The following is a 14,304-nucleotide window of genomic DNA, read 5'->3' on the forward strand; positions in this document are numbered from 1 at the left end:
ACATTTCCTTAAGTGCTATTGCTGTTAATTACAATATAGTTAGTCTTTTTATTTATGATTTTTTTTTTAAGATTGGCACCTGAACTAACATCTGTTGCCGATCTTTCTTTTTCTTCCTCTTCTCCCAAAGCCCCCTGGTACATACTTGTATATTCTAGTTGTAGGTCCTTCTAGTTGTGGCATGTGGGACGCCACCTCAGCATGGCTTGAAGAGTGGTGCTAGGTCTGCGCCCAGGCTCCGAACCAGTGAAACCCTGGGTTACCAAAACGGAGCACACAAACTCAACTACTTGACCTGGGGGCCAGCCCTTCACTATGGTTTTATAGCCTGTGACTTTAGACCATCAGAAACAAACTGCTTGTTGTGCTCTATATGGGAAATTCACTGGAGTGTTTGCCTGGATAGTGTTCTAAGGGTGCCTGTAGTTGCCCTCTGTTAGTTAAAGACAGAGTCACTACCATGATAAAGAGTTAAACTAAGTGAGTTATAAAATTCTTGATAGGCTTAAAAATGTTCAAGAAGGCCATGAAATGTTGGGAGATGTTTGTGACATGCAGGAATCTCTGACACACTTCTGGCAGATCACTGTTATAATATGAAAGTACTAACATCAAATCACATTTAACTATGTTGGCTTAGTCTGTCTCTCTCTATCTCTAATGAGTAACTGATATAATATGATATATGAAGTCATAGACTCAGTCCCATTAAAATCATGAAACAAGAGGCCAGCCCAGTGGTGTAGTGGTTAAGTTGCATTCTTGCTTCAGTGGCCTGAGGTTCACAGGTTCTGATCCTGGGCGCAGGCATAGCACTGCTCATCAAGCCACTCTGTGGCAGCATCCCACATAAAATAGAGGAAGATTGGAACAGATGTTAGCTCAGAGACAATCTCCCTCAAGTAAAAAGAAGATAGGCAACAGATGTTAGCTCAGGGCCAATTTTCCTCACAAAATGAAGAAAAAAAAGTCATGAAACAAGAACGTATGCAAACTATTACAAATAGTGTTGAGTATTGCACTGATAATTCTAGCTGATGAGAGATACTTGGAAGAAAAGAGTAAGCAAATACCAGAAACTCATTAAAATTTATACTAGAGTAACCTTTTCAGAAGAATAATAAAAATTCAATAATTTTAACAGAGGTTCCTCAAAAGGTTAAAAATAGAACTACCATATGGTCCAGCAATTCCACTCCTGGGTATTTATCCAAAGGAAAAGAAAACACTAACTCAAAAATATATGTGCACCCTGTGTTCATTACAACATTATTTACAATAGCCAAGATATAGAAACAACCTAAGTATCCATTGACAGTTGAATAAATAAAGTGTGGTGTATATATATATATATAATATAATGGAATACTATTCAGCCACAAAAAACAATGAAATCTTGCCTTTTGCAACAACACGGATGGATCTTGAGGGCATTATGCTAAGTGAAATAAATCAGACACAGAAAAAGAAGTGCTGGATGATCTCACTTATATGTGGAATCTAAAAAAAAAATAAACAGTTCATAGATACAGAGAAGAGATTAATGGTTGCCAGAGGCAGGGCATAAGGCAGTGGGCAAAATGGGTGAAGAGTGTCAAAGGTTACAAACTTCTAGTTATAAAATAAATAAGTCATGGGGATGCAATGTACAGCATGATGAATATAGTTAATAATACTATTTTGCATATTTGAAAGTTGCTAAAAGAGTAAATCTTAAAAGTTCTCATCACAAGAAAAAAATTCTGAAACTACGAAAAAAAATTCGATAATTTTAATATAAACTATATCCAAGTAACACTGTAATAGGAAATATTCTAAATTATATGAAGAAATTCTACTACTTTATTGAGCAAAAACACAAGGAAATAAAAGCATGAACTCTCAGGCATTCCTTCTGGGAGTCACTTGGTCAATAAATGTCTAAAAAATTTTTTAAATATTCTTGTTCAAGATGTTGCACTGGGATCACATACTGGACTCTTTTTTTTTCTCCTAAGATTTAATTTTAATACCAAGCATCCATTTAAAAGGCAATTTAATTAAGTCATATAAAGAAACATTATTATCTGTGGTGTGGTTGTGGAGAAGATGACTGTAGGGTCAGTCATTGATGAAAATTTCAGGCTATTAAAAAGCAAGGGGTAGAAGGTAACTCTCAGGTGTATGAGAGGATGAAGATAAACCCTCAAATAACTTCTAGAGGTATGGCCGAGGTGAGAAGTGTGCCAAAAGCAGAATTGGAGGCTAGGGTGTCAAAATTAAGTGTTTGCTGGATATGTATCTTTTCACTAGCTGTATCCATCATCACTCTCCCACCGTCCCGACCCAAATTCAGATTGTCATCAAATAGAAATGTGGGGGTTGAAGAGCTGCACCAACCTGACCTTTATTCCCAAGTATGTATAAACAAATAAATATACATAAATACATAAATTCGTAACAACAAAAATACATAAAGAGGAAAACAGCATTTTTTTTAAATGAAAGGTCTAGAGAACTGGAGATACTTTTGTGAATATTGGAGCAGATAAAGAAGGCAAGTGCAGAAAAAGGAGGGGAAACATTTCTTTGAGTGCAAATATTGTAGAGAAGGAGTGGGACCTGGGGAAAAAGCTGAGCATTGTGTTCTGTGGCAAAAAGCATGGTTCATGGGAAGTAGCACATGAATCATGAAAGGACAATAAGATATGGAAATGAATCAAGATGTGCTCTGGATCAGGGGTGCCAAAGTCTGGTCAAAAAAACGAAGTAATATCTCAATAGCAACACTGAATAGGGATACTGAATAATGAGAAAATATTGGAACAAGGTTAATGATTTTCATAGGATATTTTAGGAAACTCTTGAGCAGGGCGTCAAAATAAACACATGACTAATGCTAGCCTCTTTTCACTGCATGGACTCCAGCATTTGGTATGGAGGAATGAGGAAATGAGAGATGAATCTCAACAGGGCCTGAGGTAGATAATTCTATGTAATATCAAGATCCAGTTTTGACAAGATTTTTTGTGGATATGTTGAGGAGTGGGGAAAGTAGAAATAAAGGACATCGGGAAGACCCAAACGGCAGCATCCAGAAAATCTTTTGTGATTGATAATTGAACTGTGAAATCAAGAGCATTGGGTACTATCTGGGACATGATCCTGGGAACAGTTAACCGTTGGTTACTAGTCAATTCATCCTCCCATTTTCTAAGAAGAAATAGTTATCTATTTCTACATAGAAGAAATTGTTGGAGCCACACTGGAGCCACACAGGGTGGCAGCAGTAGGCAGTAATTTGGTGAAAAGACAATTTGTGGAAGAGATTATCCCTCTTTCACATATTTCAAAATCTAATCCTCACAGTCAGAAAAATATTCTTGATATCTGTCCTTCATATCTTTTTGTGGCAATGATGTTAACCGTTCACCATTCTGTAAATTTTAGCTGAGAACCCATCTCATGTATATGCACACACATATACAATCTGGCTGGGGATACTGAATTCACAAAAAGTTTGTTGAGTGCTTCCTATCTGTGCAGAATTCTTCTGATGCTGGAGATATAAAGATATACATGATTTAGACTCTACTTTTAAGAAAACTAGAACCCTCGGTAAAGATAGACAAATAAAATTAATATAAAATAGCATGACAAGATCTACAATAAACGCATCTCTAAAAAACAATCAAAACAAATTGGTGACATTAATTTTCAAGATGAAATGAAATGGTTAAAATTAAGTAAAATCTTGTAATTTACAGCACAAAGGAAGTATTTGTATAAATGTGAGTTCTAGAGGAAGTGAGACTTAGAACATAGAGGAACGGGTTATGTTTCAGGTTGGTTAGAGACTATCTGGGGACCAGGAACCATAGTGAAAAACATGCATGCAGGGGAGGGGGTGGTGGGTAGTGAGGAGTTTTGTTTTACAGGAATTGAAATTCCTCCTTAAGTCATGCTGGGAGATCAGAGTAGATGTGCAGAGTCGAACTATGCTAGGAAAGGTACTGAAAAATTGGCAAAGAAGTTATATCTTTTAGAAAGATGGGAATTGGAGCAGAAAAAAATATTAACTAGGAAGATCTTTAGCAATATAAGGTTAATTATGAGAGATTGGGCATAGAGATTACTGTGATGACAATCAGGATAGAACTATAGAAATGGGCTATAAGAATAGTATGCATTTTTTGGATGTCCAGACATGTATTAAAAACTGGTATTTGTTGACTAAGGAAGGAACATGAGGTCTTTTAAAGGGAATATGTTTTCTTTCCTTTTTTTTTTTTTTTTTTTTTTGAGGAAGACTAGCCCTGAGCTAACATCTGCTGCCAATCCTCCTCTTTTTGCTGAGGAAGGCTGGCCCTGAGCTAGCATCCGTGCCCATCTTCTTCTATTTTACGTATGGGACACCTACCACAGCATGGTGCCATGTCCGCACCCGGGATCCGAGCCAGCAAACTCCGGAGCACCGAAGTGGAATGTGTGCACTTAACTGCTGCGCGGCCGGGCTGGGACCCCTTTCCTTTTGGAGATAACATCCAAAGGATCTGTTCTCATATTGGTACAGGTGTTGGCCTCTGAATGAGACACTTTGGAGAAGAGAGAGAGAGATTTGCTGGAAATCCCCATGCTTCCGCAGATGATTGGTTTTGGGTTTTGTTTTGTTTTGTTTTTTTGATAACCAATGGGGATACAGAGTGAGGCAGCATCACCTATCTCCAGCAGATACATCTGACAAGAAGTCTTATTTAAGGTCTTGTGTAGGAGTCGGGGAAGGACAGGATGACAAAGTTAGATGTTGATAAGAAAGGCTGAAAATTTCCTTTAGTGGAATGAATTAGGACATGATTAGGTGGTTAGCCAGGAAAGAGCGTTTGCAGAGTAAAGTAAAACGTGGAGTGAGGATTGGAGGAGCTGGGCATTTAGAATGATAGAGACACGATGCCTAGTTTTTCATGCCTTTGTGGGAATTCCCAGGCCATGATTAAAAAGTACAAATAAAAAGCTATGACGCTGGTATCTCCCTGCTATTCCTGTCATAGAAGAGATGGGGACTGTGAAAGAGATCTATTATCCCAACTCTGATTGCACAGACAAAGGAAGAGGGAATCAAACAAAAAATTATCATTTATTCTCTACAAGGCATAAGTTATGTACTTTCAGATACTTTATTTCATTTAATTTTCATCATAACCTTTGCAACGGCTTAATTGTATCACACTGTATTTTCAGTTAACTGCTGCATCCCCAACCGGTTGAAAAATGCTGATCACTTAGTAGAACTCAGTAAATATTGACTACTAGGATCTGATCTGGAAATTAAATATTTTACACTTTTAACATTTTATAGTGAAATAGAATACACATATAAAAATCACGTAAAGCATAATTGTACAACTTATTAGATTATTTTAATGCCAGCATCCACAGAACTAACTCTGAGATCAAGACACAGAATATTTGGCCAATACCCTGTAAACCCATAATGTGCCTCTTCCTATCCACACTTGTCTCGCTTCCCACCAAGATAACTCACCATCCAGACTTGCTGTTCACTGCACTTTCCTAACCTGATATTTCTTTCTAAACATGTGTAGCAGCATTATACAAATTGAGACATATCAGACTGTATGCTTGCTTTTGTGCACTACTTGTTTTCAATTGAGCAGATCCTTTGGAATTCACTGAAGGGAAAGGGTGCAGTTAAATCTGGGAAACAAGGTGACCTTTAGGAAGGTGATGAACGGAAGTGTGCAGACACAGAGGGGAGGGGAGAGTGGCACGGCAGAGATTACCTCCCTAATCATCACTTCCAAAGGCAGAAAAGGAAACTTTTCCCTAATGTCCATCTTAATTTTCTCTTCATGAAATAATATCAACTAAGCAGAAAATTTTACCTGATCACCTAAAAATGTCAAGCATTATGCTAAGTGGTATGTGGACTATAGAAGCATGGCGTATATCTGTGAAATTCAAAGAGCAAACACTTATTGAGCACTTCCTATGTGGAAAACGGTGTGCTAGGGGTTAGGAATACCAAGACAAAGATCTCAGGGAGATCAATGTCTACCAGGAAAGAAACATCCATAAAGCATATAACGTAAAGAGACTTTATGTTCTTTGTGCACCATTCTCTCCTCAGTCCCTAGAGAAATACCTGGTTCAGAGTAGGTAATCATTAATAGTTGTTGAACTGATAAACAATATATTAAGGATAAATGTAGGCATTATAAATTACAATGAAAATACAAATGGGTATCATTTAAAAGTAACAAGATTTAAAAATAGTAGAAAATGGGCATATTCCTATAGGTTGGCATATTTAAAGGAAATGTGAAAATGTAGTTCTTTTGCAGAAGCGAGACGAAGCAGAGGAGGAAGAGGCTATGATTCAGAAGAACAGCAGGGGAAAAGGAACAATCATGAGCCACATGAGCAGGAGCAGTACTGGGGAGGGGTTGGACATACCAGGGGCCAGGAGCGAATTAGTTTGAGAAGCCCTGATTGACTGGAATGAACATCCAGATTAAAGAACAGTATGGGATAAGAGTAGGTATGCAGAGAGGACCTGTTGTTTGAAAGGCCTGGGAAGCTGGGTAGACCAGTTACTTCTTTAGGAAGGTGAGGAACTGAAATGTACAAGTGCAGAGTGGCAAAATGAACTGTGGTAACCCAGGTGCCATATAGGTAGAGGATCAAGACGAGGGAGGTGACAGTGAGACTAGAGGGCTGATATTATGGAATACTTTGTGTTATCACAAACTTGAATAAGGTACTACTACTGGACAAGTAGGGAAAGAAAATGTAGAGCTTTTTGGAACTGTCTCTTTTCTTCTTTCAGGTGCAGCATCCAGAGTCAGTGCTCCGACCTCCAAGGCTACTTTTCTATCCTGGGTCTTAGACTCTTTCTTTTAGGATAAAGCAGGCCAATTTGCTGGACAAAGGCACTTTATGAAAATTCTCATTACTTATTAATTTCCTCCCTGTCCAATCAATAGGTGAAGTAACATCACTTGTCTCCACCAAATAATGCTACTGCAATGATCTTAGCATTAGTCTGGTTTCAAGATCGTGTGAGAAAGTGGAATGGGGCAGGTTATAAGTTCATGGTGAGAGGAAAGTTTAACACCTAGAGTTCATGGGAAGAAACAGGATACAGCTACATGGATTGCCAAGAAATTTCTCCTTTGAATTTTCAAGAATGATTTACATGAGTGTAGAGTGCTATAATCAGGATACTTGCTTCTTTTCAAGCATTATTAGAAAACCCCTGGCCAGGATTAAATGGAAAGGAAATTGCTATGATGCTAGTATCTTATTGCTGGTAGAAAATCAATCTCTGTGGTGGAGAGATTGAGAGGTGAGACCAGAGAGATTAAGAACTCTCTCTCCACCTGCTGGTTATCATAAGAAAGTGCAGGGACTATGATGGAAAATGAAATCAAGAGTTCTAGGCTCTGATGAGGCATTTTTCAATTATCTCATTTAATCTTTATAACAACTTTGCAAATAACATTTTATACCATTTTTGGAAGTGATAGCAAGAATATAGGAATTATATCCTGACTTCAAAAAGAAAAAGATATTCTCTTTGGGGAATATATTTAGTAAAAGTGTGTTAGTACTGCAGTTATGCAAAGCATTCTTCAAGGTGCTGGTATTACAAAGATGAATGGGATCTGTATATCTTGTTCCCTAGCAGTTCAGGGCCTGCATAATCTTGCTATAATACAAGGCAACAAGAGTTGCAATAAATTTGTTTATAATGCACAGTGAGAGCATAAATTGGTGGAGCAAACCACGAGTTTTCAGAAGTGGCAAAATTGTTGAAAATGTTTTACAAATCCACAAGAATCTTAAAAAAATAAATATTGGAGTTCCCTGTGTATGTGAGATAGTATGACTCATAAAAAGGGGAAAAGGAGTATGTCAGATTGATTAAGGGAGCAGAAGGGGCAAAAAATATATAATGAATCTATATGCAGGGACAACAAAGGATGGAAGATGCAGCAGGGAGAAGAGTGCCGGCTGATGTGAGAGAAAGTCTTCCTTAAGGAATAGGAGGGGATATACAGAGTGGAACCACCCCAACAAAACAATAGAATTGTACAGATGCAGACATAAAGGGAAATGAACCAAGACGTCACTTTAGTAATCCCAGTGTAGTTAGAAAACTAGTAAGCGACGGAATGGAGGGTTTGGATTTACTGAGCACTCATATTCTTGCAATGGTGTTAGGAAATATCTTTTATTGAACAGGGAAAGATGAGTCCTTTTAGAAAGAACACATCTTTTCTCTTTTCAGAGGCAAGATCTACAGGCTCAGCCCTCAAACCCAAAATCTGCCTCATCAGTTAATTCAGGTTCGGGTTACTTCCTTTTTTGGGAAGGCATTTCAGCTTTTTGCACTGAAGCATTTAAGAAAGAAAAGCATTCCTGGAAACCCCCATCCCTTCCTCCACCTTTCTCTTCAACCAATAGGGATGGAAAGTGAAGCAGCATCACTTGTCTCCAGCAGATGTATCTGCTAAGAAGGTCTGATCTGATCCCAAGCCTTGGGGAGAAGGTGGAGAAGCAGCAGGGTGACAGATAATGTGGTGAGAGGAACAGCTGATGGCCTAGTTTCTTGGAAGGAAATAATATACCACATGGAGACCCAAGAAACTGCATTTTCTAGTTGTGAAACAGAGTGGAGATTGAGGATCTAAGCATTTTGTGTTGGCTGGTAGAGGGAAGGGTACCTGATATTTTCCATGCATCAGTGGGAAGTCCCTGCTCAGCTTGAAAAAGAGAAGGAAATGGCTATGACGCTGAACTCTCTCTGCTGGTGATGAATGAGTACCTGTGGTGGACGAAATGGAAATCATGAAAAAATCCATAATCCCACCTGCTGATTGTCATAGGACAGTTTGAGGGAAAGTCATAATATCCCGTTACTGATTATTTTGCCCTAGTGAAACAGCACTTCCGTATGTATCTCTCAATTAACCATCACAACAGACTTGCATTTTTGTTAACTGCTGAATCTTCAGCACCTAGAATAATTCTTAGTACTCAATAACATCTGGTTAATAATGAATTAATGAGTAGGATACCAAGAGGATCTGGAATAAAAGTTGAGTGAACCTTCATTCTATGAATTTCACACACCTCAACTTAATATTTCCTTTTCCAATATCCTTCTAATATAAAGAATATCTCACTTAGAGTTACTCCGGAGCTCAGTTAGAACATACACTGTAGGGTGGAAAAAGCACTGTATTCATTGTCACGAGATCAGAATTCTGGCACCTGATCTATACCTTGGTCCAATGATTTACTCTATTGAGCTTCTATTTCTTCATCACTAAAATTAAAGGGGTGAATTATATTATTTCCCTTGTAAACATCTAACCGGTTCCTGGAACATGATAAATATTAATAAAATTTAATTTTTTATCCCACTGTCATTGATCATTTCAGTAACTGAAAATAATTACAGAAAGGAGAAAGCGAATGGCCCAAAACCTGACTTCCACAAAAAATAAAGATAAACTTTTTGATTAATCCAGGGGAAAATAATTCCTCAATATGGCCAAACAATATTAACTAATAAAAATATTTGCTGTTTTTGGGTTGTTTTTCAAGCATTCTTTAGAGGTAAGAGAAGCACACTATTTGTTGAAACTGTTCTGAGGAGAACTGTGCTCACTATAATTCGGGGGTTAGCCAGTACACTGCTGTGCTCCTTGCCACCTGACGTAGAATTATGGAATGGGATCTTCACTCTTGGGGGGAATAATATGTCTCCCGAATTAAACAAAAATCATTGTAGCTTAATTTTTGTCATTATGTATTCACTAACTTTTCAGTCCATTCCATGATTGACTATGGAGGTAGCAATATTAGTTATCCCCTTGGCAACATCATGTCAATACTTCTCTGAAAACCTGGCAAAAGTTGTGTTTCTGAGACAAACGGACAACCTCATACTATTCTAGGCACTCCAATTTCTAGACAATGATGAAAAAGTGTAAATCCTTGGGTTATATATGAGCCAGCAGATTGTATGTCATGCAGACAGGAATATCCTTAAGTAGGACTTAGCAAGGTTTCCTATAGACATCCCTAGCATATAGAAATACCTGTCAAGGAAGGAGAGAAATAACCAAGTGATCTGCCATCTTTAGCATTGGAAAGAAAACATCAATAGTCATAATAGAGTTCTACTTTTGGGCTAAAAGTTGGCTCAGAATGACAGCTCCACATACATGCAAAGAATGTAGGAACTGGTCAATGCTTTCATTAATGATCTACCATGTACAACAGAGTATTTTGACTGCAACACTGACTCACTGTTGCTGATTCTTAGCTGCCTCTCAGTGAGGTTACTGGATGCTAGAAGAGTTCCAGGACTTCCAAAACCCAAGTCTATACAAACTATAGTATGTCATTTTTTCTTTGTTTAAAAAAATTAAATATTAACACATTACTTTTCCTATTTATAAAATAACACTTGTTCAATGAAGATTGAAAGTCTATATAATTAAGACAAATTAATCTGTTTCTGTTCTATCATTAGATAATCATTGTAATCATTTTAATGTATATTTCAGTCTTTTTTCCAAAATATATACATCTCTAATTTTTATAAAAGTGAGTTTATGATGTAGAATTTTTTATTTTGCATGTTTGTGTAACATTGAATTTTAAATAATTCCTATTCTTTATTATATTTCTATAAATATTCACTTTAAGGCTGAAATAATTATTCATGAAAACATGCTCCATGATTTTATCTGCCATTGTTTATTGCTATAGTGGGGAATATGTTCTATTACTTAAGCTTGTTGTTTTGAATAATTGTAGATCCACCTGAAGTTGTAACAAATAATACAGAGAGATCTCATGTGCCCTTTACACAGTTGGCCCATCAATGCAGTCAAGATAAAGAATGTCGCCACAAAGATCCCTCATGTTGCCCTGTTCTCGACACATCTACTTCCCTCCCACCTCCCACACCCACCCCCAACCCTCACCTTTACCCCTGGCAACCACTAACCTGTTCTTCATTTCTATGATTTTTTCATTTCAAATATGTTATATAAGGAGATTGACTTCTAGCATGACAGTGTGAGGAACTCTGCTGACCTACCCTCCAGAGAAACTGATGAAAATTGAAAATATGTGATAAAATATATATCTCTATATATATTATACATATGTATATAAAGAATCATTTAAAGCCTGTGGGTCAGAGGCTACAAGCATACAGCAAATGATGAAACATCTATTCAAGAAAATCTATAAAAATTTAGTGAGAAAGGTGAGAATCTGTGGTTTGAGAAAGATTCTATCCCTCCCCACTTCCAGTTCAGCAAGGCAGAGACTCTCCACTCGAGACTGCTGCAGCCAAGAACACAGGGCTGTCTCTCCCCAGATTCAAGCCAGAGGGCTTTTTTTCCTGGGTGAACCAGGACTTTAGCATTGCTCACCACGTCTCCAGCTATCTGTCGCTGAGGCTAGGTCCCAAATGAGTAGAGTCTAGAGGTGGAGGTCCCATCTTCTTCCCAAGCCCCACTTGTGGAGTGGAGGATCTACTTTGAGTGTGAAATGCTGGGAATACCAAGTCCCAATAGCCCTTTCCTCAGCTAATGAGGTGGTGATTCCATGCCAGGAGGGGCAAGCTGAGAAAACTTCAAGCTGTTGACCACTCCCTCCACCAAGTGCTCAGCCCCCTCCTTTGAGTGCGGGTGTCACTCAAAGAGAAACTTGCCATTGTCCTCATACCCAGTTTCTGGGCCCTGGCTGAGATATTTTGCCTGTGGGGAGAAACAAGCTTTAAACAGATTCCTCAAAGTGCTCAAAGAAAAAAACCCGTCAACAAAGAATCCTATGTCCAGGAAAGCTATCATTCAAACAAGAAGGAAAAATAAAGACTTTCCCAGATAAACAAGAACTCAGATAATTTGTTGATAGAAGACCTGCTTTGCAAGAGATACTAAAGAAAGTTCTTGTGGTGAAAGCAAGGAAAAGAGACGGTAATTTGAATCCACACAAACAAAGAGGACTGCTAAAGGTGACTAAGTAATTATAAATGACACTATAAAAGCATATGTTTTCTCAATTCTTCCCTCGATTGATTTAAAAAACAATTGTTTTAAAAACATGGATTTTGGAGCCAGCCCAGTGGCGCAGCAGTTAAGTGTGCACATTCCACTTTGGCAGCCCAGGGTTCCCTGGTTCGGATCCTGGGTGCGGACATGGCACTGCTTGGCACGCCATGCTGTGGTAGGCGTCCCACATATAAAGTAGAGGAAGATGGGCACGGATGTTAGCTCAGGGCCAGTCTTCCTCAGCAAAAAGAGGAGGATTGGCAGTAGTTAGCTCAGGGCTAATCTTCTTAAAAAAAATTTAAAAAATAAAAACATGGATTTTTTGCTACACATGTCTAGTATTATGCACTTTCTACTATTACAGTAGCTAGGTATATGTGTAGAAGACAATCTTAATAACTATTCAAAAAACAATGTCCTACAGGGACAATATGGCAACTCTCTTCTAGACCAGCACTGTATAGTGGAAATATAATACAAGCTATGCGTGTAATTTTAATTTTTTTAGTAGTCACATTTAAAAGCTAAAGAAAAATGTGTTAATTTTAATAATGTATATTATTTAACTCAATCTGTCTAAAATATTATGATTTCAACATGAAACTACAAAATCATTGACAAAATATTTATATTCAATTTTTTATTTTGTCTTTAAAATTTGACATGTATTTTGCACTTATAGGACAACTCAATTTGGATACTGAATTTTCATAGGAAATCTATATTTAGATTTCATAAAATTTATAGTTAAGAAAGTGGATTCATGTTTTCAAGTTGTTCAAAACATACTTAAGTTTTTCAACAACTGAAGTGAATATCAATTTTTAAAATTAAATAAAATTTAAAACTCAATTGTGTAGTCGCACTAGTCATGTGTTTCAAGGTTTCTGTAGCCACATGTGGTTGGTGGCTACACTACTAGACAGTACAGTGCTGGACTCTCAAAGCATTCTCCTCATATGCTGGACCAGTTATTTCTTTCACTTCATCAACATGACATGGCGTCTTTGTCTCTTTTACCTCCATGAGGTAGCTGGAAAACTTACCCTGGTAACAGAGAGAGAAACAGAGTAGTATTCACAAATGTGTTTACCTTTGCCCTTAGCAATGTACACAGCAAACTCAACGTGTAGCTGAATCTTGTTTTCTCTACTACACTGTTTTGCATGGAGGAATAAAAAGGTGTGCCATTTCCTATTGTAGAAAGTCAACACTCACCATCTGAGGCATTTTTCAGTCCCCAGATATCTTGGCCCTGCCACTCACCATGCTTTGGGGCCACCTTCTTCAGCTCACTGTGTTCAGGGAACATGGGTTTAATTTTAATAATAAGCTAAGCAAACCAGTATTGAGAAGGTAACTCTGCTGCAAACAGATAATTCTTTATGAAGACAAGTATAAATTAAGGCCAAGCGATGATTTAATTGCTGTAATCTTATTTAAATCTGCAAATTTTATTTAGCTAGAAAATATTGGGCCAGCCCCAGTGGCCTAGTGGTTAAGTTCAGCACACTCTGCTTTGGCAGCCGGGGTTCAGTTCCTGGGCACAGGCCTACACTGCTCTCTTAGAGGTCCTGCTGTGCTAGTGGCCCACATACTAAAAAATAGAGGAAGGTTGGTATGGATGTTAGCTCAGAGCAAATCTTCCTCAGGAAAAAAAAAAAGAAAATATTGACTAAGTAGTTCTTCCAGTTAATTTGGTCTTAAAATCCTTAACTTCAACATCAGATATTATCTGATTTATCTACTTCTTCTAACGTTTTACTTTTAAAATGTAAAACTTACCACAAAAATATAATCAACATATTCAATAACTAGATCAAAATCATGCTGCAAAGCCTTTTTGGATGCATCCAGTCCCAGCCTCCTACAGATGTCCTAATATTGATGATTTCAGCCAAATCTCCAAGTGGAAGGGTAGAGCTCACTCTAAGCTTGGTCTTTGTATACCGTCTGTTGACAAAGAGCTCTTTTAGAAATTCCATAAAACATTGAGAGAGGAAAAAAATCCGTATAGTTCAATACCATCACTAATATCAAGGGTGCCTTCTGGTCCAACTCTACCCATTTCCAGCATGTTGGACAGAATTCCCAAGGAGAATGCCTTGTGCACTTAAGCACACAACAAATATTTGTTGGATTAAATTGTGTGGATCCTTTACAACTTCTTTCTTTTCATGGTATGACTTAATCTTCTTTTTTGAGGCAAAACTGGCAGACCAAA

At 37.7% G+C, this 14,304-nt stretch overlaps 1 protein-coding gene across 1 annotated transcript in view; it reads right to left on the reverse strand.

The window, feature by feature from the left end:
• Positions 1-14,304, reverse strand: part of LOC103543209 (DLA class II histocompatibility antigen, DR-1 beta chain-like) — a 75,176-nt gene that overhangs the window by 20,053 nt on the left and 40,819 nt on the right. The window contains exon 2 of the mRNA XM_070585823.1: positions 767-832. The gene's annotated coding sequence lies outside the window, so the exon portion shown is untranslated. The remainder of the gene's footprint in view (positions 1-766; positions 833-14,304) is intronic.

The sequence above is a fragment of the Equus przewalskii genome, chromosome 19 (genome assembly GCF_037783145.1).
Source record: "Equus przewalskii isolate Varuska chromosome 19, EquPr2, whole genome shotgun sequence".
Lineage (NCBI taxonomy): Eukaryota > Metazoa > Chordata > Mammalia > Perissodactyla > Equidae > Equus > Equus przewalskii.